The sequence below is a fragment of the Tursiops truncatus genome, chromosome 13 (assembly GCF_011762595.2).
Source record: "Tursiops truncatus isolate mTurTru1 chromosome 13, mTurTru1.mat.Y, whole genome shotgun sequence".
NCBI classification, from domain to species: Eukaryota; Metazoa; Chordata; class Mammalia; order Artiodactyla; family Delphinidae; genus Tursiops; species Tursiops truncatus.
In genome coordinates this window covers 24,976,147-25,002,852 of record NC_047046.1, presented here as the reverse complement: position 1 = coordinate 25,002,852, position 26,706 = coordinate 24,976,147, and the positions used below count along the sequence as shown (strand labels likewise).

Below are 26,706 nucleotides of genomic sequence, written 5' to 3'. Positions count from 1 at the left end.
TCAAACCGTTCGTCAATGAGGGAACTCATTAAGTAAATTGTGATAGCTCCCTATAGTGGAATTCTGTGCAGAAGCAGAAAAGAATGAAGTAAATTTGCGTGTGCTGATATGCAACAACCTGAAATATGTTAGTAAGTGAAATTAAGCAGAATCCAGAGCAGAACATCACTTCAGCCATTTGCGTTAAAAGAAAAAGATATGATAGATTTCAAAATATACTTATGTCTGGACTGTTTCTAGAAGGAGAAACAAGAAATAGTTGCCTCTGGGGAGGGGACCAGATTCTGGCTTGGATTGGAGTATTTTCTCCAGTCTCTCACTCTTGTAGTATACTCTTTTTTTTTTTTTTTTTTAGCAGTTTTATTGAAATACAATTCACCCATTTAAAGTGTATAATTCAGTGAGTTTTGTAATATTACATTATTAATTTTTAAAATTGTGGTAAATATATATAACAAAATTTGCCATTTTAACCATTTTAAGGTATACAATTCAGTGGTATTAACTACATTCACAGTACTGTGCAATCGTCACCACTGTCTATTTCCACAGCTTTTTTAGTCCTCAAATAGGAACTCTGTAACCTTTATAGCATAGTCTTTTTTTTTTTTTGCTGCGTTGGGTCTCTGTTGCTGCGTGCAGGCTTTCTCTAGTTGCAGCAGGCGGGGGCTATTCCTTGTTGTGGTGCGTGGGCTTCTCATTGCAGTGGCTTTGGCTTCACTTGTTGCAGAGCACAGGCTCTAGGTGCGTGGGCTTCAGTGGTTGCAGCATGAGGGCTCAGTAGTTGTGGCTCGCAGGCCCTAGAGTGCGTGGGCTTCAGTAGTTGTGGCACGTGGGCTCAATAGTTGTGGCATGCAGGCTCTAGGGTGCACGGGCTTCAGTAGTTGTGGTGTGCAGGCTCAGTAGTTGTGGCTTGCAGGCTCTAGAGCACAGGCTCAGTAGTTGTGGCACACGGGCTTAGTTGCTCTGCGGCATGTGGGATCTTCCTGGACCAGGGATTGAACCTGTGTCCCTTGTGTTGCCAGGTGGATTCTTAACCACTGCGCCACCTAGGGAAGTCCCTGTTATATACACTTCTTTATTTTTCAGACTTCACATATAAGTGATAAAAAAGAGTATTTATCTTTTTCTGTCTGAGTTATTTCACCAAGCATAATGCTTTCTAGGTTCGTATACATTGTTGCAAATGGCAAAATTTCATTCTTTTTATAGCTGAATAATATTCCATTTTATACACACACACACACACACACACACACACACACACACACGCATATCTTCTTTATCCATTCACCTGTTGATGGACACTTATGTTGTTTCCATATCTTGGCTGTTGTAAATAATGCTGCTATGAACATTGGGGTGCATGTATCTTTTCAATGAGTGTTTTCATTCTCTTCATATATATATATATATATATATATATATATATATATATATATATATATATATACCCAGGAGTGGAATTGCTGGATCATATGGTACTTCTATTTTTAGCTTTTTGAGGAACCTCCATACTGTTTTTCATAGTGGCTACACCAAACTACATTCCCAAAAAAAGTGCATAAGGGCTCGCTTTTCTCTATGTCCTTGCCAACATTTGTTATTTGTGGTCTTTTTGGTGATAGCTGTTCTGACAGGTATGAGGTGATATTTCATTATGGCTTTGATTTGCATTTCTCTGATGAGTAGCGATGTTGAGCATCTTTTCATGTGCCTGTTGACCTCTATATGTCCTTTTTGGAACAATGTCTTTTCAGGTCTTCTGCCCATTTCTTTTTTTCTTTTTTTAAAAAATTTATTTGTTTTATTTATTTATTTTTGGCTGCGTTGGGTTTTTGTTGCTGTGCGCGACTCTAGTTGCGGTGAGCGGGGGCTACTCTTTGTTGCGGTGCACGAGCTTCTGTTGCAGTGGCTTCTCTTGTTGCAGAGCACAGGCTCTAGGCGCCCGGGCTTTAGGAGTTGTGGCTCCTGGGCTCTGGAACACAGGCTCAGTAGTTGTGGTGCATGGGCTTAGTTGTTCTGCAGCATGTGGGATCTTCCTAGAGCAGGGCTCAAACCCGTGTCCCCTGCATTGGCAGGCAGATTCTTCCCCACCAGGGAAGCCCCTTCTGCCCATTTCTTAATCACGTTGTTTGTTTTTTGGGTATTGAAGTGTATGAAGTGTTTATGTGTTTTGGATAATAACCCCAATTGGTCATACAATTTGCAAATATTTTCTCCCATTTAGTAAGTTGTCTTTTCATTTTGTCAGTGGTTTCCTTTGCTGTGCAAAAGCTCTTAAGTTTAATTAGGTGTCATTTATTTTCAATTTTATTTCTTTTGCCTTAGGAGACAGGTCCAAAGAAATATTGCCATGATTTATGTCAAAGTTATGTCTGCCTATGTTCTCTTTTAGGACTTTTATGGTTTCAGATCTTATATTTAGGTTTTTAATCCATTTTGAGTTTATTTTTGTATATGATGTGAGGAAATGTTCTAACCTCATTCTTTTACATGTAGCTGTCCAGTTTTCCCAGCACCACTTATTGAAGAGACTGTCTTTTTCCCTATTATATATTTTTGCCTCCTCTGCTGTAGATTAATTGACCATAATTGTGTGGGTTTATTTCTGGGCTCTCTATTCTGTTCTCTTGATCCATGTGTATGTTTTTGTGCCATTACCATGCTGTTTTGATTACTGTAGCTTTGTAATATAGTCCGAAGTCAGGGAGTGTTACATCCAGCTTTGTTCTTTTTTCTCTCACTAGTAGTAAAATTGAATTTGTAATAAAAAAAAAAACTCCCAGCAAACAAAAGTGCAGGACTGTACAGCTTTACAGGGGAATTCTACCAAACATATAAAGAAGAGTTAATACCTATCCTTCTCAAATTATTCCGAAAAATTGGAGAGGATGGAATACTGCCAAATTCATTCTACAAGGTCACCATTATTCTGATACCAAAACCCGAAAAAGACAACACAAAAAAGGAAAATTATAGGCCAAACTCTGATGAACATAGATGCAAAAATCCTCAACAAAATATCAGCAAACTGAATTCAGTAAATTACAGAAAGGATCACACACCATAATCAGGTGGCATTTATCCCAGGGACCTAAGGATGGTTTCAACGTATGCAAATCAATTAGTGTGATACAGCACATTAACAAAAGGAAAGATAAAAATCACCTGATCATCTCAGTAGATGCAGAAAAACCATTTGATAAAATTCAACATCCATTCATGATAAAAACTCTCATCAGAATTGGTATAGAGGGAACATATCTCAACATAATAAAGGCCATTTATGACAAACCTACAGCTAACATCATACTCAACAGTGAAAAGCTGAAAGTGTTTCCTCTAAAATCAGGAATAAGACAAGGATGCCCACTCTTGCCACTTCTACTTAACATTGTCCTGGATGTCCTAGCCAGAGTAATCAGACAAGAAAAAGAAATAAAGGGCATCCAAATTGGAAGGGAAGAAGTAAAACTATCACTATTTGCAGATGACATGATACTATATATAGAAAATCTTAGTCTCCACCAGAAAACTATTAGAACTAATATAAATGAATTCAATAAAGTTGCAGGATACAAGATTAATATACAGAAATCTGTTGCTTTTCTATACATTAATAATGAACTATCAGAAAGAGAAAGCAAGAAAATAATTCTGTTTAAAATTACATCAAAAGAATAAAATACCTAGGAATAAACTTAACCAAGGAGATGAAAGATCTATACTCAGAAAACTATAAAACATTGATGAAGGAATTTGAAAATGATACAAAGAAATGGAAAGATATCCCATGTTCTTGGATTGGAAGAATTATTATAGTTTAAATGTCTGTACTCATTAAAGCTATAGATTTAATGCAGTCCCTATCAGAATATTCATGACATTTTTCATAAAACCAGAACAAATAATCCTAAAATTTATATGGAACTACAAAAGACCCCAAATTGCCAAAGCAATCTTGAGAAAAAAGAATGTAATATTTGATTGTTTAAAATCATGTGCATGGGCTTCCCTGGTTGCGCAGTGGTTAAAAATCTGCCTGCCAATGCAGGGGACATGGGTTCGAGCCCTGGTCCGGGAAGATCCCACATGCCGCAGAGCAACTAAGCCCGTGCACCACAACTACTGAGCCTGCGCTGTAGAGCCCGCAAGCCACAACTATTGAGCCCTTGTGCCACAACTACTGAAGCTTGTGTGCCTAGAGCCCGTGCTCCACAACAAGAGAAGCCACGACAATAAGACTGCGCACCACAACAAAGAGTAGCTCCCGCTCACTACAACTAGAGAAAGCCTGTGTGCAGCAACAAAGACCCAACATAGCCAAAAATAAATAAATAAAATAAATAAATTTATTAAAAAACTGTGCATGTATCACCTTTTAATTCTAAAAACTAATGTGAAAAAAGAAGTAAATCATGTTTAGAAAACTTAGTAACTTGTCTAAGATCCCACAGCTCCTACTCCATGGCAGCAACTACCAGTTTTATTATAAAATAATAAAAATACTTACAAAGAATCAAATTTTAGCCATCTTTCTGGGTACTCTAAGGGATGTTGGATATCATCCAACCCCTTCATTTTACAAATGAGATAACAGACTCACAGAGGTGAGGTGGCCACCCCAAGTCAGGCAGCTCATCTGTAGCAGTCCTCCCAATCCAAGGGACAGTATTCAGAGTAGGTCACAGAAGAGGTCTCTTGCTCCTTGACAAAAAGTGGGACTTGAATCCCTCCTGCCCCAAAGGGAATTAAGGAATCTCCCACTTGAGATCTCTCTTGTATGTCCCATGTACCTTTTCTGTCTAGTAGTAGGGAATGGGGCCATTGCACCCTGATAATAGTGTTTCTGTTAATCTAAAATTACGCAGCAAACCTTCAGGGCCTACCTCAATTTCTACTTCTAAGAAAATGTCTCTGATTGCCCTAGCACATCCAAATCCCCACTTGATTCTTAATTCTTATAAACATTATTATTTAAAGCATATAATTAGCAGTCAGAATGGTGTGAGACATTTTGTAGCTGTGTCAGTTTATGATTTTATTCTGCCCACTAGTGTAAGCTCCAGGAAGCCAGGAATTGGTGGTTGATTCCCTGTCATATGTACCCAGTAGATGAGTGATGGTTGATTGGGTTAACTGAGCTGTGCTGTTATGGAAAAAAAAAAAAGCTATGGTATGAGATGTGAGTTCATCAAAGGGTTTCTCTTCGCCGCCTAGCAGAGACGCCTGTTGGATCACAGAACATTGGAATTGATGGAGGTTGCAAGTGTCCCTCAGTCACCAAAACCAAGTATGATCCTTCCTTTATCGTACTTACCTTGGCATTAATGACACCCTTATTTACATGACTAATTACAGTTCATCTTTTCCTCTTTTCCACTGCCACCAATAGACTTGAAATTCCATGAGAACATGGACCACGTCTGTCTAGATTCACCATCATATCTCTAGCACCAAGCCTGGTAACGTAGTAGGTGCTCAAAAAGTATTTGTTGAAGGAATGGATGAATGAATATATCACCTTGTTTTATAGATGAAGAAGCAGAGGTCCAAAGAGATTGGGCTTCTTAGTGACAAGACTGGGACAAGAAGTCAGGTCTCCTGCGTCCCAAGTGGGTTAGCATCCTTTCTATTGGGTCGGCCAAAAAGTTCGTTTGAGTTTTTCTGTAACATCTGATGGGAAAACCCAAATGAACTTTTTGGCTGACCTAATATTTTCCTTTGCATTCTGTCAGTATTGGAGTCTAGTCCAACCCTTTTGTTTCCAAATGGGAAACTGAGGCCCAGAGAGGGGAAGGACTCACCCAAGGTCACAGAAGAAGGCACCGGCAGAGCCAGGCCTAGAACTCAGTTCTCCTGACTCCTAAGCTAGTGCTCTTTCTTTGTAAAGGCGTAGAAAAAACAAAGCTGGATCGGGCTTATTGCCAAGCCCCTGTAGGAGGTCACATAGCCGAGCAGCTCTCAGAGTTCCTTGTCTATTCTTAGCCTGAACTTTTAGTGACTCTGGTCTTCAGCAGCCTTTTTCCCCTTTTTCCTTTGCATTTGGTTTTTTGTGTATATGTGGTATGTGTTTTAAATAAATGTGCTACGTGTAGGAAATGGGCTTCAGCACCGTCCTGCTACAGAGGCCCTGAAAAGAATAAACGTGAGAGAGGGGACCTGAGAAAACAATTAGCTTCCCTCCTCTGAAGTGACCCCAGTGCCCCAGAGCCACCCTCTCTGTTGCCTCTCACAACTGCCAACATAAGGCTAAGCTCCTCACACAGTAAGAAGGAAATTGCCAGAAAGAATTTACAAGGAGGACTGACTGTTAGTATTAGCCACTGATGCCTCACATGGGTGAAGTCCAGAAATTAGCTCTTCCCAAGCTATAGTCCCTTTTCTAACTTCCACGTGTTTCCCACCTCCAAATCATTTATCTGTCAGCCACCAAATATGAACTAAAAGCCCATTTCTGCACAAAATTCTAGCCTCTCAAAACCTCTTTCTCTACTTTGCCAAATACTTGCTCTGAACAGGGACACACAAGAAATTTAAGCAGCTAGTGATCTTGGGTTACTTGGAATGGACCAGAGACACAGAGGATAGAAGGTAAGTAATGTTGCAAAAGTATAAAATGACCAATGATAGCAGCTCTACAAGTTCACAGGAGGTAGAAGTTGCTTTGGACTAGGCTAGGTGAAAGAAACCTCGGTGGGTAGTTTGAACCAGGTTTTGTGTGTTAGTTGTCTGTTGCTGTGTAACAAATTACCTCAAAACTTAGTGGCTTAGAGCAAAAACATATATTATCTAACAGTTTCTGTGGGTTAAGGATTGGGTCCAGCTTAGCAGGGTGACTTTGGCTCAAGGTCTTTTGTGAGGTTGTGGTCCAGCTCTCAGCCTAAAGTCTCAACAGGTCATAGAGGGGAACCCAGTTTCAAGCTCACTGAATTGGTCGTTGGCAGGCCTCAGTCCCTTGTGACACAGCCTCTCCACATGCTTCTTCAAGCCTTGGTGCTGGCTTCTCCCAGGGTGAGAGATTTAAGAGAGAGCAAGAGTGACCAAGATAGACACCGCAGCCCTTTTGTAACCTAATCTGAGAAGTGATATCCTATCACTTTTGCTCACTCAGTGGAAGCAAGTCACTATGTTCAGCCCACATACAAGGGTGTGAATACCAAGAGGCAGAAGTCATTGGGAGCCATCTTAGAGGCTGCCTACCACTCCTTGCTGGATGGATAGGATTTAAATAAGGTATAGAAAGCATTCCAGGTAGGGAATAAGCGTGAAAGCACAGAAGTTAGAAAGGTTTGACTGGGGTGATTTGGTTGGAGCAAGGCATTTTAGTAGGAGTGTAGGCGGTACCTGGAGAGGTTGTCTGGGCCCAAATTAAACTGGGTTTTCAAATGCCAGGCCACAGAGTTTTATTTCTATCCTCTGGCTCTTGTCTCTATTCTCCCACTCAACTGTAAGCTCTGTAAGTACAGGGACTATGTCTATTTTATTCTTTTTTTTTTTTTTTTTTTTTTTTTTGCGGTACGTGGGCCTCTCACTGTTGTGGCCTCTCCCATAGCGGAGCACAGGCTCCGGACGCGCAGGCTCAGCGGCCATGGCTCACAGGCCCAGCCGCTCCGCAGCATGTGGGATCCTCCCGGACCGGGGCACGAACCTGTGTCCCCTGCATCAGCAGGCGGACTCTCAACCACTGCGCCCCAGGGAAGCCCCTATTTTATTCTTAGTATATCTCTGAGATTTACAGTAGAAGTTGGCATGTAGTAGGTGATCAATAACATTTGTTGAATGAATAAACCTATGAAGTCAGTGTGTAAGGAGAATACAGAGTGCCAGATTTGTCATTTTCATTCTGACAGGATTCAACATAATTACTTGTGGAGCTCCCAATCAAGATTCAAACATTGTCCCTTATTTCTAAGGTTCCACTATTCAAATTGCATAGCACACAGCAAAGAGGAAAGTTGAGCTTTAATCGTGTGCTACATCCTTCCCTTGGACTAAAAGCTCTTTAAACAGCTTATTCTGTTGAGTCTCAGAATCTTGGTACATAGGCAGAAGAAGACAAACTTGGTATCTAAGAGCAGACAAAGATGGTTTCACTCACTCAGCAGTTCAGGGACATAACCCACAAGTAGGCTGGGCAAGCTCCTAACACCTGGTCCTGACTACTTGCCATGCTGCCTCCTCCCTTTGCTGGCTTGCTGGAATGCCTCTGGGAACCACTTTTGTGTATTACCCTTCAGTGTGAAGGGAGAATCTGTTCTGGGGAGAGGAGTAAAGGCAGCAAAACTTAGGTGGAGTGTTAGTTTGCTCAGGCTGCCATAATAAAATGCCACAGCCTGAGGGGCTTAAACAATAGAAACTCATTTCTCATAGTTCTGGAGGCTGGAAGTCCAAGACCAAAGTGTCGGCAAGTTTGGTTTCTCCTGAGGCCTCTCTCTGTGCCTTACAGGTGGTTGTCCTCCCGCTGTGTCCTCACATGGCCGTTTCTCTGTGTGCGTACATCCCTGGTGTCTTTTCCTCATCTTACAAGGACAACAGTCCCGTTGGATTAGTACCCCACCCTTATGACCTCATTCAACCTTAATAACCTCTTTAAAGGCCCTATCTCCAAATACAATCTCATTGGGGGTTAGGGCTTCCTCATATGAACCGGGGGGGGGGGGGGGACACAATTCAGTCCATAACAGTGGGCAAGGTTTATTATACATGTGCCTTATATCCTGTCATCCATGTTCTTCTAAAGGAATGATAATCTCCCATTTGCAGAGATGGTGATCAATGATTCTTAAAGATTCTTCACAGCTACCATCTCACATGATGTTACAGGAGTCTCCAAGTTAGTAGAGGTGGTATTATCTCTACTCTACAGAAGAGGAAACCCACCAGGAGGGTTCACAGGTCCCCCCAGTCACGAAGTCTAGAGACCAGTTTCCAGATCATGGGCCAGCTCTCCCTATGCCCTGCCTTGGTGTAATCTGCTCTTGACCACTCAGGACCAGCCCCTGCAGCACCGCCACCTAGAGTCTAACTGCCCACTTCTTCCTACTGCCCCCTCCATCAGAACTTACCCCCCTTCAAGGTCCTTACATTTGATTTTCAAAGCGACAATTAGCTGGCTGAAGAAAACTGTCATTAATAATCCATGTTGATTTGTTAGTGTGAGATACTCAGGAGGGATCCTAGCCAAACAGGTTAACAATCTATGATACTTTATAGCTTGTAAAATATTTTTTTCATATACCATATCTAACTTACTTTCACTCTAACAAGAATTCTCTAAAGCAGATGCTATTATTATCCATACTTTTTAGACTCAGATAAGGTAGTTAGCCCTAAATCACACAGGTGAGTAGCAGAGGTGGGACTTGAACCAGATACTGTGTGCTCTTTTTACTCTATCTTGCTTCACTGCCCAACTTTACTAGTTAGTTCAGAATAGTATTTTGTTACACTGATGTTTTCCTCTAAATATTCCAATATGTGGCTCTTTCCCTTCCCTGTCTATTCTGTCCTGATCTACCCTCTATTGAGCTCCCACAGGGTTGGGACTTGAGACTCAGCTCCATTCCTGCTTAGCTGGGGTGACCACAAACACATGTGTTCCCTTCTCACTAGGCTTTTGTTTCTTCATCTGTGATGAATTTCATTGACTGGGGTCATTTTCCAGTTTTAAGACTCTAATAAACTGATTGTCTTTACCTTCCATTTCATCATTCTATAGTTATCGAATATCTGCTATGTGTCAGGCATTGTGCTACATACTTTTTTCCATTTCTTTTTAAAATAAACTTGGATCTTTGGGTGTGTCCTGCCAACAGAAAACAACAGCAACAAAAGAGAAAACCCAAAAGAATAAAAAATAAATAAAGAAAAAAAACTTCTGCAACAAGTTCTTCCCTCTCCCCCTTCCCCCTGCCCCACCATGCGAATGTGTAGACCTGGGGACCACAGCAGGTTTACAGAATGCAGCATACAATCCACCAGAACAAGACAGACACGGACCCTGCCTCAGGGTGTGTAGGGGGCCAGTATTGCCCCTTGAAAGCATCTAGTCAAGTACTTTTACAGAAAAGAAAAGTTGAGCCATGTGTATGAGTGACTTATAAAGCAAAGAAAGGGCACAAAGCAACAAGTGGCAGAGAGGAAATCTGGGAAGCTGGGTCTTTTCATTCCTAGTTTGGGTGTTTTTCTTCCACTCATATTGTGAGTTCTCCCTTCTCAGCTTGCTAATGAGACTGTGGCCTCTCTGATGGGTGTTTTTGCCGGAGATCTGGCCCTGTGCTGCTGCTGCTGGTGGTAGCTGACAACAGGACTCATGGGGTCACCATTTCAGCACCATAAAGGAGAAACTCTCCAGTTTCCACTGAAATTTAAGACACAAGAGTGTAACAAACAAAGCCTGATGCTCAGGGTATGAGACAACTCATAAACAGGGCTTCCTTCTTGTTCTTTTCATGCTGCTAGGGCCAGTCTGTTAGCTACTAGAGGATGGCACGTTTTTCTGTCCCACTCACCACATTTCTACCCCCTGCTCTTCTCCAAATTAGGACCTGAAGCAGCTGGCTGTAGATCTAGGCTCTGCTCACTCTGTATTCTCTAGACATTTGCTTAAAAAAGCCTTCACCACTCCTTGCATCTGGTTTCTCAAGGAGACACCCTGAGATTTAGGCCAAGTAACTTACTGAGGAGGCAGTAAGCACTGTGGGATTAACCCCCGTGTTACTTTCCAAATGGACGCACCCTCTTCCATGTGTTTTTAATAAAACCATGGTGCCTACATGTGGAACACCTGTTTGCACTGCAGGCCCTCAATAAGTGAATTTCACCACACTCATTTTTTAAGTTATGTTATTTTATCAAAGTTATACAGGCATGTAATTTATGTTTTTTTATTTTTATTATTTTATATTTTGGCTGCGCTGCGAGGCAGTGTGGGATCTTAGTTCCCCAACCAGGGATCAAACCTGAGCCCCCTGCAGTGGAAGCGTGGAGTCCTAACCACTGGACCTCCAGGGGATTCCCTGCAGGCACATAATTTAAAAAGTCAACTTCTACAGTGCTACAAGGTTTATTAAGACAAAGAGTGGTCCTCAGCTTCCCTCCACCACCCTACCGCCACTTTTCCTTCTCTAGAGGGACCATTTTCAACTTGTTTAGCTCATTCTTTTAACTATCTATAAATAACATGTTTGTATTGCTACTTCCTGATTTTTCAGTTCAGGCATTATCTGTTGACTTCCCACCATGGGAGATGAGGATTCAGCTCCCTTTTCTCCACTCACCCCCCTACACATGTTATACTTCCTATGCCCAATATAGTTCCCAATATAGTTATAGTGTAATTTTGGGTAGATCAGTAATTAGTGCACTTGTCATTATGACAATGTAAATCCCGTTCACAGGTAAGCAATGTAGTCAACTATGATTGGTTTTCCTTCCCAGCATATCTTTTTGTTTTGTTCTTCTTGTTTTTTCATGCATTTAGGTTTCTAAGATCTTAGCACTAATTAACCCTAAACCCTGCCAGTTATCCAGATCTCTCTCTATCCAGATCCAGACAGTCTCTTGGAGGCTTTCTTCTCACCTGCTCTGGGGGTACTGCTGCCATCTCGGGAACCCCTCCCCCATACTGTCATCCAGGGAATTCCGAATTCCCTTGCCTCTTTCCTGTCTTGGATCACCTGTTTCTGGATCCCATGTGTTCTCATTTTTTTGCTTCCTTCCCTCTTTTTGATGACGTATATTTTCTAGAACTTCTGAGAGTGCATGAAAGGGAAATTTTTTGAAACCTTACATGTTGATTAAGTGTAGGGCCCTAGATAAGAGTCACTTGGTAGTGTGGCTCCACTGTCTTCTAGCTTTCAGGACTGCTGTTGAGGCCATTCTTTCTTTGCATGTGGCCTGGTAGGACTTCTTAGTCCCCAGCATTAAGAAATGTCACGAGGACATACCTATTGTGCTGGCCACTTGGTGGCCCTTTCAAAGGACATGAAAGCTCATGTTCTTTGATTCTGGAGTGTTTTCTTGAATTATTTTATATCCCTCGTTGTTTTTCTAAAACTCCTGTGATTCAGCTATTGGGATTAATTTCTTATCTGTTCTTTCCTAGTTTCTATCTTTGTCTTTTTATTCTACTCTCTGGGAAACTTCCTCAATCAGTCTTCTAATGCTTTTATTACATTTTTATTTCTGATGTCATATTTTTCCTTTCCAAGAGCTCCCACTGGAGACTTTGCCCTAAAAAAGAATACTTTTTAATGGAGTTTTAGATATATTGAAATTAGACACGTGTTTAATCCACTATTTTTACTCAGTATCTCTATATACATTGGCTATTAATTCCTGCCTTCTATTTGAATCAAATCCTTTAAGCTTTTATAATGGTTTCCTATTAGTTAATATATTTGACCCTCACAGCCTAGAATGTGATATCTGGATAGAACCTTGGGATTGTCTAGTTCATCCCTATCAACTTACAGAGAGAATACCCAGTTCTCAGAGAGATGAGGTGTTTTCTTGGAAAACACTTGCTTCTGTCAGAACTTACCAGAGGCGTGTGAGATGGGTGATTTGGCAGGCACACTGTACTCACGTAGCTTTTTTTTTTACTCTTTTCCAAAAAGTGTTATTGAGGTATAACTGACATATAATAAATAAACTGCACATATATGAAGTGTGTGATTTGATAAATTTTGATCTATCTATCTATATATATATATACTTCTGAAACCATCATCATAATCAAGATACTGATCACTTCCCAGATTTCCCCATTCCCTTTGTCATTCCTCCCTCCTGCCTCCCCCCAGCCTGCCCAGGCAACCACTGATATGCTTTCTGTCACTGTAGGTTACTTTGCATTTGCTAGATATAAATGGAATCATAGAGTGTGATCTATTTTTTTTGCCTGGCGTTTTTTACATGTAGTTTTTCTGTGTGCTCTGGAGGCTGCACCTGACTGTCTAGGTCAAAAGGCTTCAGCAGCTCCACCCCCTCTACATCCTTTCTCTTCTGCACGCTTCCCATCTTCCCTCTTACAGCCCCAGGGGCTGTGCTGGCAATCTTCTAGCCTTCTAATCTCCATCCGAGCCTATTGTCAGGAAAGGACCAATTTATTTCATTCACAATTTTATGTGTATGATTTGTGTGATTGTACAGAAGACAAAAACTCACATTTGGCTTGTGCCAAAGAAGTAAAGCTCTAATGATGGATTTCCAAGCATGAGCAAATAAGTTTGGAAGAGATTTTTGGACAGAGGCCTCCCCTGAACCTCTGGAAGTGCACCCTGTGTAATAGAATCCCAATGTAAGACTGACCTTGCCTGCAGACAGGCAGAGTGAATTGAAATCCCCTCTGGTCCCGTTCAGAATTTTGGTTTCCTGAAATGTCAGCCATTGAGAGGCTAAGAAAAGAACTAATGTCTTGCTGGCCTTCCTTCCTTTTGGTCTATTTCTCAGAGAAAACAATCCTGTGTAGATAAAAGGTCACTCAGGAGGGCAGGGTTCCTGTGTTTAATCCCTATGTCTCTGGTCTGGGTGAGAGGAGGGCCACCAGAAGTGGCCACGGGCAGCCAGACCGAAGTCTAAGCTGGCAGTGGCCCGAGGATCGCAGTCGGGAGGGCCTGGCAGACCAGCCTGGCTCTGGAGATGCCTTGCCTGTCTCACTTCTCTTCTTACTTGTTTTCACATTTAATCTTTAATTATTAATTAATTCACATTTAGTTCTTAACAGTACTGTGAAGGGAGGAGAATGGGAAATATTTCTACATTTTAAAAATGAGAAGAGAAGTAGCGTGACCTCAACTTCGAAGCATTTCTCAGTGCCAGCCCTGTCCGTGGGGAACCCCAGGCCACTGCCCTTGCCAGGGAACATGGTGGTGTAAAACCTATGGGCAGCAGCAGAGGAGTCAGGGCAGGGAGCCAAGTCCCCGGCCCATACACTCCCTCCACTGCACTATGTGACCATCTCCCAGGTTTACCAGTGCTCCCCACAGGCCTGTTGGAAAAACCACAGAGCCTGGGAGGGGAGGGCAAAGGCAGTGGTTCCCAAAAGCCTGTGGGAAGGGACCCATCAGACATCTTCCTTGTGAGCAAGAGGCCCAGCTCAGCACAATGCACCTGGTAAGGGAGGGATACACAGGCAGTACCTTGGCTCAATTCAGCATTTGCTGAATACGGACTCTGCCAAGATGGGGCCAGGCATAGTTTGCAACCTCAGGGTCCTTATACGTCTTACTAAATAGTGGGAAACCTAACAGTGGTGGGTAGAAGGGGAGGAGGTGGAACCAGAAGCCCTCCTTCAGTAACCCAGGAAAGATGTAGTGAAGCCTAGACCAGGAGAAAGGGCACAGGGAAGAGATTTTGAAGACCAACTTGGCTAACTTCAGTATTTTGTCAGGACTGGCTGGCCCTGCCTCCAGGAACCCTGGACTGCCTGCTAGTTTCCTGTGCCAGAGAGCCGAGTGGCACAGAGGTGACAAGCCAGATGAGGTGGGGAAAAGGAGTAGAGCTTCCAGAGTCCTGCTTCTGGTATAAGGCCAGCACCCCCCACTCCACTACCATGCTTCATGGCAAAATGCTCTACATCAAATCTCTTTACAAATTGGAAATCCCATGATCTCTGTAGCAAGAGGGCAGGCACTTATGCATCCTGAGAATAATAAAAAGTTAATAATTTCTCATTTATTTCACACATTTATTGCTTCTTATCCTTTATTTAACTTGATGCTGTTAATGAGGTCATGTGACAGCCAGGCAGAGATTATTGGCATCTAACATGAGAAAACTGAGTCACAGAGAGATTGACTTAACTGAGTCACACAGTGATTGAAAGGTGAAGCTGTATCTAAACACTTCATTAGCTAGAAGTTGTAGCAGCTGAGACCAGGGCTATCCAGGGATGTTGAAAGGATGGAGTGCCCCAGGCTGGGAGGTGGGATAGATTCTGCATTTACCATTCTCTGAGATTCTCTGCAGCCTTACTTGAGATGAGGAGTCAGAGGGCTAGAGTTCTGGTTCTGCTTCTGGTTCTGCTGCTCATCTGACATGTGAAGTTAGCACGACTCAGCCTCTGTTGACCTTGGTTTTCCCATCTGTAGTGTCAGGATTAAAGGACTCAGGGATTTGCTGGGCTAAAAGTGAGGGGAAGGACAATAGCCATGAGCACTGGCACATAAGGCAGAAATTCAAGGCTTAGTTTGGAAATTGCTAGATAAATTTAACTTAGAGTACAGAATAAGTGTTGATATGTCGAGTTCATTCATTTTGTCTTCTGTATGACAGTTCCCTGTAGGAACAAACCACAGTTTATGTATCCATTTCACCTCTGAGAATTGCTTCAGCTTTTTAGTATTGCATTGTAATGAATGTCCGTATGCATGGTTTTATATATATGTGTGTGTCTTTATTGGAGATTGAGGCCTAGAAGTGGAAAATGATAGGATATTCACATCTCCAGCTGTAGAGGGTATTACATATTTCTGTCTTTTCACATCCCCACCAGCACTTTTTTTTAAAACTTACAGTTTTATAATAGCAAAATGAATACAAATCAGGACCAGCCAAAAGAAGAGATGTATAGGGCAAAGTCTGGGGGGGGGGGTCCTAAATTCAAAGCTTCTGTGTTGTCTCCCTGTGGAGTGAGGACACACCACTCTCCTGGCACATCAGTGTATGACAATATGCACTGAGTATGTTAACCAGGGAAGCTCACCCGAACTTTGTTGTCCAGAGTTTTGCTTTTATTGGGGTTTTATTACATAGGCATGATTGATTGAATCACTGGCCATGATGTTGAATTCAATCTCTAGTCCTCTCCCCTCCCTGAAGGTCCCTTAAAGCCCCAACCCTCTAATCACATGAATGGGCCCCATTGACACTTTCAAATTGTTGCCAATTGGCTGACCGTGAATGGCCAGAAAATATATTTTAATTTGCCTTTCCCTAATTACTAGTGAGATTGAATTTTTTTTTAATTTTTAAAACTTCAAAAAATCGAATAAAGTTGACATGTAACGTGTAAGTTTAGGGTATACAGTGTTACTTTGATACATTTATATATTGTAATATGATTGCCAATGCAACAATATTTATCACATTACATAATTATATTTGTTAAGGCAAATTATTGTCTATATTCATCATATTGTGCATTAGAACTCTATGGCTTATTTACTACTCATTACAAGTTTGTACCCTTAAACACCATCAATCTTACCCCCCCACACACACACAAACACACACACACACACACACACACACACACACGCACACACACCCATCCCCTGGTACCGCCGTTTTACTGTTTTTTTACAGGTCAAACTTTTTTAGATTCCACGTGTAAGTGATATCATACAGTGTTTGTCTTTCTCTGTGTGACTTATCTCACTTAACTCAAGGTCCACCTGTATTGCAAATGGCAGGATATTCTCCTTTTCCATTGTGTATATGTACCACATCTTTTTTATCCATTCATCCATTGATGGGCATTTGAGTTGTTTCCATATCTTGGCTATTGTGAATAAAGCTGTGATAACATGGGAGTGCAGATATCTTGTTGAAATCCTGTTTTCATTTCCTTTGGGTATATACCCCGGAGTGGGATTGCTGGGTCATATGGTAAATCTATTTTTACTTTTTTGAGGAACCTCCATATTGTTTTCCCATATTGTTTTCCATAGAGGTCGGACCAATTTACATTCCCACCAATAATGTATAAGGAGATTGAACTTATTTTCACATGTTTATTGATCATTTAGACTTCTTCATATAAATTGGTTATAACTTCACCCATTTATCTAATAGGTTGTTATTTATTTATTATAAATTTATTTTATTTGTTTACTTTTGGCTGCTTTTGTTCTTTGTTGCTGTGCGTGGCTTTCTCTAGTTGTGGCGAGTGGGGGGGCTACTCTCCGTTGTGGTGCACGGACTTCTCATTGCGGTGGCTTCTCTTGTTGCAGAGCACATGCTCTAGGTGCGCGGGCTTCAGTAGTTGTGGCACACGGGCTCAGTAGTTGTGGCTCGCGGGCTCTAGAGTGCAGGCTCAGTAGTTGTGGCACATGGGCTTAGTTGCTCCGCGGCATGTGGGATCTTCCCGGACCAGGGCTCGAACCTGTGTCCCCTGCATTGACAGGTGGATTCTTAACCACTGCGCCACCAGGGAAGCCCTCTAATAGCTTGTTTATTTTCATAGGAGTTATATATTATGGACACTAATCCTTTATTGATTATTGATTATATGCACTATAGTTACTTGCTCCTAGTTTGTGGCTTTTCTTTGTACTTTTTGAATTTTTTTTGTGTGAAAAAAAGTTTAAAAATTTTAATAAGTCGATTTAGCAGCATTTTCTCTTAAAGCTTTTGCTTTGTGTTTTAAAAAATCCATCTTTCTTCAGAGATCATAAAGATATTTTCTTATGTTTGCTTTTAGAAGAGTTAGTTTTTTTGTTTTACCACCTTTATTTTGTTTTCAATTTTATTTTTCCATGAAGAAACTCTGTTGTCTCAGAACCATTTAAGGAACACTCTGTCCTTTTTCTGTGATTTGTAATGTGACCTCTGCCATATAACACATGCCCATACAAGATAAATTTGCTTCTAACCTTTATATCCCATTCACTTTGTCTATTTGCCTGTTTGCCTATTGTAATGACTTGAACTTTAGATATGTTGAGGCAAATTTTCACCTTCTTCAAAAGGAATACAAATATTTTAGCTCTTCTTGACCCTGTCTTTTTTTTTTCCACATGATTTTTTTTGGATCCAAATTGTCAAATTTCATGAAAACCCTTTTGGGATTTTTAAGGGAATTGTACTTGATATCAAATTAATTTGGGGATAATTTCCAGTTTTATAATATCAACTCTTCCCATCCATGAACATGGCACGTCTCTTCATCAGTTTGAGTCTTCTCTTTTGTGCATATTTGTTAGATTTATTCTTAGGTACCCTCTAGTTTTTGTTGCTATTGTAAATAATGTATTTGTAAATTACTTCTTATAATAGTTTTTGCTGATATATAGGAATGCTATTGATTTTTTATATTGACCATAGACCCAGCAGCCTTGATGAACTCTCATTAGTACAATAATCTCTAAAGAAATTTTTTTGAATTTTTCAATACAATTAATGAAAATAATATCACTTTATTTCCTTTCCCAGTCTTGTATCTTTTTCGTGTCTTACTGTGATCTCTCAGACCTTTAGTACAATATTGAATAGCATAGTGGGTTTGATCTTTACTAGAAAGAGAAGGCTTCTAACATTTCACCACTGAGTATGATGTCTGCTGTAGGTTTTTGAAAAATACTGTTTATTGGGTTAAGAAAATACCTTTATATTTCTAGTTTGCTAAGAGTTTTTAATATGAATGGATGTTGAATTTTTTTAATCATAATCATTTTCTGTGTCTATTGAGATATGTTTATTAATATGAATAATATTGATTGATTATCTAATGTTAAGCCACCGTTGCATTCCTGGGATAAACTCTAATGGGTCATGATTTATATTATTTTGATACATTGCTGTATATGGTTTGCTAATATTGAGTATTTTATACCTAAATTCATGAATAATATTGGCCTCAGATTTTCCTTTCTCATGCTTTACTTACAGTGTATACCAGTGTAAGCCAACTATTTTTATAAGGATTAGAATCATTAGGATTAGAAGGGAATTTAAAGGGTGTCCCATTTGATCTTATTACTTTATAGTAGGAAAAACTGGAACCCAGAGAAAGGAAATAGCCTTTCCAAAATCAAACAGAGTTTGTTAGAAACAGAGTTAGGACTAAAGTACTTGGCAGACCACTTACAGATTTCCAGTTACTTTCCCATTCATGATCTTACTTTATCTTCACAACAGCCTTGCAGGGAGAGTATTGCTTATTGCCCCCATTTATGGATGGGCTGAGGACCAGAGAAATCATATCATGAATTATGTGACCCAGTAGAGCTGGGACTAGAAGCCAGGCATCTGACTCTAGACCAGAGCCCCCTCCCAAGTTTCTTTTGTTCTGTGCCCAACCCCCGGACAGATCCACTTTTTAGCCTGAAAGAAGGGAACCCTGAGACCTGCATCCAAAATTATTATTTTATAAGAGTCCAGCAGTATTTTCACAGGCATGTCAAACAAATGGTCCATCTGCAGATAAACCTCAGTGGGCAGGGATGAGGGCTTCATGATCCCTAAGGGTGATCTTGGTGGAGGGATACCCTCAAGGCCAGAGTAAGTCCAGGGTCTCTAAGAATGTCTCCTAAAGTGGAAATGGGTCCAAGGCCCCTAAATGGAATCTTTGTTACAGATTCAGAGCACAGGGTCCCTAAGGGCCTGTCCTTAATGTCCCCCACAGAATGGGGGCTTCAGTTTCCCTTCCATCCCCCTCCCCCACCCCTAACCACCACAACCCCTCCCCCATATCTCTCAGCAAGCTGCTTCCTGCACCAGCACCCTTGTTTTGCTTGTGCTGTTTGTGTCTGCTTCTAACAGCTGGCCCCAGCCTGGCAGCCCCTCGCTCTGAGGATTATCCAATTATCCCATTAGCCCAGCATGTCCTTCCTTCCTCCAGAGCTATTAGCTCCGCATCTCCCTCTCCCTTGCTCCCTCCAGGGGCTGTTCCATAGCTCCCCTTGCTCCTTCCCTAGCCAGGCCTAGGGCTGGGTCAGTCCGCAGTCACACAGACTTGGGGAGCACCAGAGCTGGAAGGGACGTTTTGCATTGTCCCTCTGCATCATTTTGCAGGGAAAGAAGCTTGCCACCATACTTAAAGTCATGTGACCCGTTAGGACTGCAAAGGGCTAAGAGCCAGGTCTCTCAACTTCATGGCCATGCTCTTTCCCACCATGTCTGGTCACCATGCCTTATGAAATGCTCACTATGCTTAGCCCTGGGTTGGAGGAGATGCCATTCCCACTCCACTCTCTGGAAGTCTATGGTTAGGATTAGAACTTATGGTCTAGGTAGGGAGACAGAACACACACTGTTGAAACCAGCACATTATCCAGGAGCTAAGTCATACCTTAGCAGAAGAGATGTTACCAGAAGTAGGTGACAAACTTCCAGTGCAGAGGACAGGCACTAAGTGCTAAAGGAACTGGGAAGAGGGAGATGAGGCTTCCAGCAGAGGGTTCAGGAGGGCCTCCTGGAGGAGGTGGCTCTTCAGCTGGTTGTGAAGCATGGGATGTGTTGAAAATAGGAGAGATTCAGAGAGTCAGCATTCCTAGCAGAGGCCTCCCTGAAAGGGAGAGGCAGGGAATGGGTTAGGAGGGAGGAGGGTGGGAGCTGTTCAGTTTGGCTCAGCTGGGGAAGCTGGGGGCGTGGGTGGAGGCAAGGCTGGAGAGCAGAGCTGTGGCCTGACTGCCATTCTAGAGGGAGGCTTGATGTGATATACACTGAACTTCTGAGCAAGGAGGGGCATGATTGGAGGTGCTGTGGGAAGGCTAATCTGACTGCAGGGGCTGAATCGATTACGGTAAAAAGAGAAATGCAGAGAGGTTGGTTTGGAGCTTATCCAGGTGGGTGAGAGATGGTGAGGCCTCAGCTAACACCATGACTTTTGGGGGGTTCCTGGGAGTAGGATAGATTGAACAGATTCAGAAGACATCTGGAAAGAGGAATTAGCAGGATACAATAGATTGGACTTGGGGAGATAAGGAAAGGATTAGGGCAGTTAGGAGTGGCAGTGGGAAGTATGGGGGTAGGGAGGAGGTGGGTGAGGACCCTCCCATACTTCACCCTCGGGCACTCATTGGGTAGAGTACTTCATAAACTGGCAAAGTTTGCTTAACCCTGTGCTGCGTGAAACCTTATCTACCCCATGTCCCATCTACCCCATGTCCCAGCTCCTCAAGCTTCTCCACCAGATGTCCACATGCTAACCCGATAAATTACATGTTGCCCCCACCAGACAGCAGTGCACTTCAGCTGTCACCACCTGCTGTCACTGCAGGTGGTTCTGGTGGGAAGAATTTTAGGTCTTGGGTATATTCCGTCGATATAGGGCACTGGGCCCTTTTGATTCCTTTCAGTTCACACCTGGTCATCACCCCTCACCTATACCTATAAACTTGAGTCAGGTGATGGTTTTATTTTGTTTATACTTTGTCATTCCCTGTTCCTTATCGCCTATCTTATCCCCCATTCCTGATTCGGGCTTCCAGGATCCTGAGACAATTCTGGGCAAGAAAGAAGAGCCATCCTTATCTGGCCTTATGCCCTCGTGGTTCGGGGGAGGCTCCTCAAAGGCTCACAATGATGCCCATGCCCCTTGCAGGCCAGTGAGGCCTGAGTGCCCTTGGAGGGGTCTCCATTTGCTGCAGCCCGGTAGCCTCAAACATGAACTATAGTTGTTCCACCAGAGTTGCTGTGAGCCCCAGAACTCCTGTAGGTTGTCCTACTAAGCCTAGTTGTGCCCTTTGGGACAGCACATGACAAGCTGCTTCCCTCTTCTGGTCTGCTCACCTGGTGTCATGGCTCTCCCTCAGTCATCTCCAGCCTTCTTTCCTCCAACCGTTCTCAGTTTCCGGTTTGCAGACACACCCCGCATCCTCCCCCTGTCTTGAGTGCCTTCCTTTGGTTACTTGTTAATCCTGCCAGGTGTCCCTGAGAGACTACCTTCTCTGGGTGGGCACGTCTTCATAGGGTACTTCAGTTTGTTGATGATCAGCTGTGGTGTTGGGAACTGAACACCAGCCTCCTGCCTTGAGCCAGGACCTGGACCCCGTGAGCTCTTCCCGCCTGGGGCTCCTGTTAACGGCAGTGCAATGCAGCTTGCGGCTGCAGCCATTTCTTTCTCTGGCATTTTGCACAAAGTTGGCCTCTGCTGACCTTAGCAACTGAAGTGTTCATTGTCGTGACATGAACTGATGGTAGCTGGGTTCTCTCTTCCCACTTCTCCCTGCACATTTGCTTTTTCAAACTCAGTACAGGACTTTACACTGATCTTTGCTTAGATTTCTCTGTCCGGTGCCCCTGAGGTCATTTTGAATCCTGATTCTGTCAGCTCAGACATTTATAATATCTTCTCTGTTGCATCTTTGATAAGCCTTAACTCCCCTGGACTTGAGGTGTTAAATGTATGGGACAGGATTGGGCTGCAGACAGCAAGTGATCCATAGTCTGTGTCCCTTGCCTCAGTTGTCAGCCAGTGTCCACACCCAGCTCCCGGCCCCACAGACACCAGAGGCTTCCAGGTGCCTGGTTTAAATTCACACTTGCCATGTTTCTTTATCTCATATACCTTCCAAAGTGCTTTCACATTTATTATCTGCTTTATCTAAAAGCAGGCATGGCAGTTCAAAGAGGGGCTTGCCCACAGTCTGAAAAGAAGTCAGTGGCAAGGCCGTTTGAACCTGGTACTGACCCCCATTCAGAGCTCGGTGAAGCAGGATGGTGGTTTTAGGAGCAAGCAGAGGGATTTTTTGGCATCTCTGAATGAGGCAGGAAAGAGAGTCAAGCTGAAACCCCAGAGGTAGTCATCTGAGGATGACTGCAGAAGGCCTGGCCTGGTCTCTCTAGTCCCCCTAAAGATTCTGCAGCAGACAACAGTTGTGATATATGTTGGGTTCTGGGCCTAAATTTTTCCAAGAGAAAACTACATAATTTTTAAAGTCCCATCTAACATTTCCAAAAATCTGAATCTAAACCAGGTTTTATTCCCCTCACTCTCCTTTCTATACCAACTAGAAAATGTGGGTGGATTGAGAAAGAACAGAAAAGAAAGATCAAAACTGTGACAACTCTCTGACAACATTTTAACTTGAAAATTGCCTGCAAATGGGTGGCATAATCCTGTGTGGGCAGATGTAAATCAGGTGCACGTCTACTCAGCTCCTTCTCCTTCACATCTCCTAACAAACACCTGGAAAACACAGCCCTGGACTTGACCGTTGGCCTTCGGAAGACTAACTCACTTCAACCTGCCTGATTCTCCAGTTGGTTGAGACCTGCTCCTCCACTGCACTACCAGAGCCTGTGTCATGCTGGTGGCCTCACCTCCTGCTGCCCCTATTGGTGGCACCTGTACACCCGGTGCACCCCCCTCCCTGCTGCCCCAGGCCCAGCATCACCAGCAGGTTCTCATTAAGTGGTTGAGAGGAACAAAAAGTCAGGAGATGGGACTCCAGTTCTAGTCTGCTCCTTCCTACCCAAGCCCTCTCTGAGAGCTTACTGGTCATTAGGTGCCAGTCCAGAGGCTGATTCTGCAAAACCAATCCCTCTTTCTCCCCCCACCCCACCGCCACACATACACACACGCTTCCCTGGGCAAGGCAGAGAAGTGTGGATGGTTCTGCACCAAGCCTTTCCTACTGGTGGGAAAAAATTCTTCGCTCAGAGGACACTGGGTCATCACACCTGTCACCTGCCTAGCCTTGTGCTGACACCCTGGCCTGGCCTCTCCCTGAGCCCAGCCCCTCTCTAAGCCTGACTAGTGGCAGGGCAGGGGGGCTTGTGGGGTAGCTCTGCTGAGTTGCCCTTTCTCCTCTGGCAAAAGAAAGGGTGGAGCCAGAGCACCTACGAAGGTGACTCTGCACCCAGGCTCTGTGTTTTGTGTGTCCAGCCTTCTCCTTTAGGGCTGTGAGTCACCTGACATTCTCCCGCCCCACTCCTGGCTCTGCAGCCTGACAGGGGCCATCCCAACAGTGACAGTTACTGCTAATGATGAGTTACAGTGCAGTGAGGGGTGCCTTAGAACAGAGGAGGGGAGGAGAGGGCTGTGGTAATCAGACATTCTGATAGAGTGCTCTCCACTTTTCAGAGCGCTTTTTCATTCCCTGAGGGAGTGACTTGCCTCACAGCAGATCTCAGGTCTCCCTAAGTTCCTTCCCCCTTAATGTAACCTCCCATCAGCAGAGGGGTGTCCCAGCATGCCCAGGAAGCGCTTTGGGAGCTTAGGGGAAGAGTGTTCACCATGGCAGCAGCCCACAGGACTGGCCGGGAGCCTGTGTGACATGAAAGGATAGGGGTGCATTCTAGGCACAGAGTGCCATCCTGACGTGCCTTTATTTAGGCCCTGGGCATCAGGGCAGGCTGCACGGAACCATTCCTACTCCCTAAGCAGTTGGCTTCTGCGAGCCCCCGGGTTCCTGTTTCTCTACCACAGTTGCAAAGAAGGCCCACTTCCAGCTCTGGGTTATCAAGACCCAGCCCAGTAGATCCAGGGGGCAACCTCTCATTTCCTCTTACTTCCCAGGCTGCCCTTCATCCCTGAGCTGCCTTGATTTGTCTCCAGAGCTTGTGCCCTGGTCAGTATGTGCAAAACTGAGGCTGGCCCACCCCACCCACCAGGAGCCCAAAGTGTTTTATGTAAGTCCTCCCAGAGGAAAGGACCTTAACACAAATGGGGAGGCTTGCAAAGGTAGGGGTCCTGTCTCTTATGGGGCGAGTGATGAGCCAGGACGCGGCCTGAGCCAGGCCTCTGCTCACAGGCTTCCCTGGGGACCCTGGCCACAACCGCCATGGAGCGGGGCTGGGACCACCACACGGACAGGTTCTGTGATGGAACTCTTTTTTTTTTTTTGCGGTACGTGGGCCTCTCACTGTTGTGGCCTCTCCCGCTGCGGAGCACAGGCTCCGGATGCGCAGGCTCAGCGGCCATGGCTCACAGGCCCAGCTGCTCCGTGGCATGTAAGATCTTCCCAGACCGGGGCACGAACCCGTGTCCCCTGGATCGGCAAGTGGACTCTCAACCACTGCGCCACCAGGGAAGCCCTGTGATGGAACTCTTGTGCTTGGAACAGGCTTGCATGAGGCATGCGGTCCATCCCCAGCCCTTTGGGAAGAGCAAGGAGAGAGCAGAGGGGCCCTAGGACAGAGCTTTAGGGGTTAGAGCAGCCCTGGTATTGCCCCCGGCAGCTTGGCCCAGGGCAGACACGCATCTGCAGCCCCAGGGCTGGGCCAGGCCTATGTCTCACTGCTGCTGCTGCTGTTGAGGTGGGCTCTGTATGTTTGCGTGCATACACGTGTATTCTCTCATGGTCAGGGAATGACACATGCATCTGTTCGTGTCTGTGTATGTGCGCTTACACATGAGCCTGGCTCACAGTGGGAGCTTGTACAGGGTGTGTGTGGTGATGGGACACTGGGCCCCCTGGGGACCCGAGGAAGCATGATCACGTGGGCCTGGGCTCCAGGGCTGGCCTACGGGCTGGTCCTGCGAGGGTCTAGGGCTCAGTTGTATCTAAAGTGTTTCCTAAGACCCTGTCCCTGTTCTTCCCCAACCCAAAGCCTGCACCATGTAGCCCAGCACTCAAAGCTCTGTTCCCAAGAGGCCTCAAAAAGGATGGAGAGATGATATTTCTTCTTTACCTACCTTTGTGGTTCTCTTAGTGGCCTCTTCCCACCAATTGGTCATGAGGACTGACAGCATCTGTGCCCTTGGCCGCCTCAGGCACAAAACAGGCCACTGTTCTGCCCTCAGCCTGCAGCAAGCCCAGGCCAAAGTGTGTAGGAGAGTGGAGGGAGTGGGCTGTGCGGTTGTGTCAGTGGTTCTGACCCTGACTGTCCATGAGAACCCCTGGGGAATTGCTGCTGCCTGGGTCGACCCAGCATCTCTGGGGTAAGGGCTCAGGCGTCGGCACTCTTTAGAGCGTCCTAGGTCTCTTCTGTGCAGCCAGTCCAGAGGACCTCTGATAGATATGACAGTGAAATATTGCTAAAATAAACCTGTGTTGGTTTAGGGAATACTTACATATACATCTGTCTAGTAGAAGTATTAAGATGTGCAGTGGAACAAAATGAAACCCAGGAAAGTGGTTGTTTCCAGGTGCACGAAGCAGGGTGATAATATGGGGAGGGGTTGGTTGTCATGTTTCGTTTCTTGAGCAGAGTAGTGGGAACATGGTATTATTTCATATTTTTCGGTTTGGTTGAAATAGTTCATCGTTAAGTTAATGGGAAAAAAAATCATGGATTTTTTGGTCAGATAAACCTTGGGTTTTAAGTTCACTTCTGCCATTAACTAGCTGTGTGACTGGGGCAAGTACTTAACCTCTCTGTTCAGGAGAGGTGGTTTAGTCTCTCTGTTGTTTAGTCATCTGTAAAATGGGGCTCCCAGGGCTGCGTGAGGATTACCTGTGAAGTTCTAACATTCCTGCCCGTCTTCGCCCTGAGTGTGCCTGCGAGACTTCAGACCAAGACTGGCCCTCCGGCTGGGGCACACTGCTCACTTCCCCTGGGCCTCAGACTTCTCCAGCACAGAAGGGTGGCACCCTCTCCTTAGGCAGGGGGCCCCAGAGACAGCGTTAGAGCATGAAACACCTGTTCCTTGTACGTTTCTTTGTGGGAGTAGGAGGAGGGATGACTCCAGGGGAAGGCAGTTTAGCCCCCCACCCCACCCCCTCATCATTTCTAGATCCCCTCTCAGCTGAGGGGTGGAGCAGGGCAGTGGGGAGTGAAGGAAACAGCTCTGAGAAGGTAACATAGAAGGAGACCTACAAAGGACATTAGGAAGGTAATGAGGGAGGGAGGAGCCTGGTCCCCACACTGAGGGAGTGCCTAGGGCTGGATGGGTCTGTGGCTTCTGGAGGGAGAGCAGCTAGAGAAAGGGTCCCCTCCTTTCACATCCTCTTCTCACAGGAATGCAGGTTTGGGGCTGCACATGGGCATTTGCATTTTGGTGCATCCAGGCAGCCTCTTCCCTAGGAAGATGGGAGCCTGGGAGTCCCATCACGGCCCCAGGCAGGCAGGCTGTCTGCACATATG

General features: G+C 44.3%; 1 long non-coding RNA gene across 1 annotated transcript in view; it reads left to right on the top strand.

Annotated features, from left to right (window-relative positions):
• The window catches only part of LOC141276165 (uncharacterized), a 50,730-nt gene that overhangs the window by 15,711 nt on the left and 8,313 nt on the right, over window positions 1–26,706 (top strand). The window lies entirely within an intron of this gene.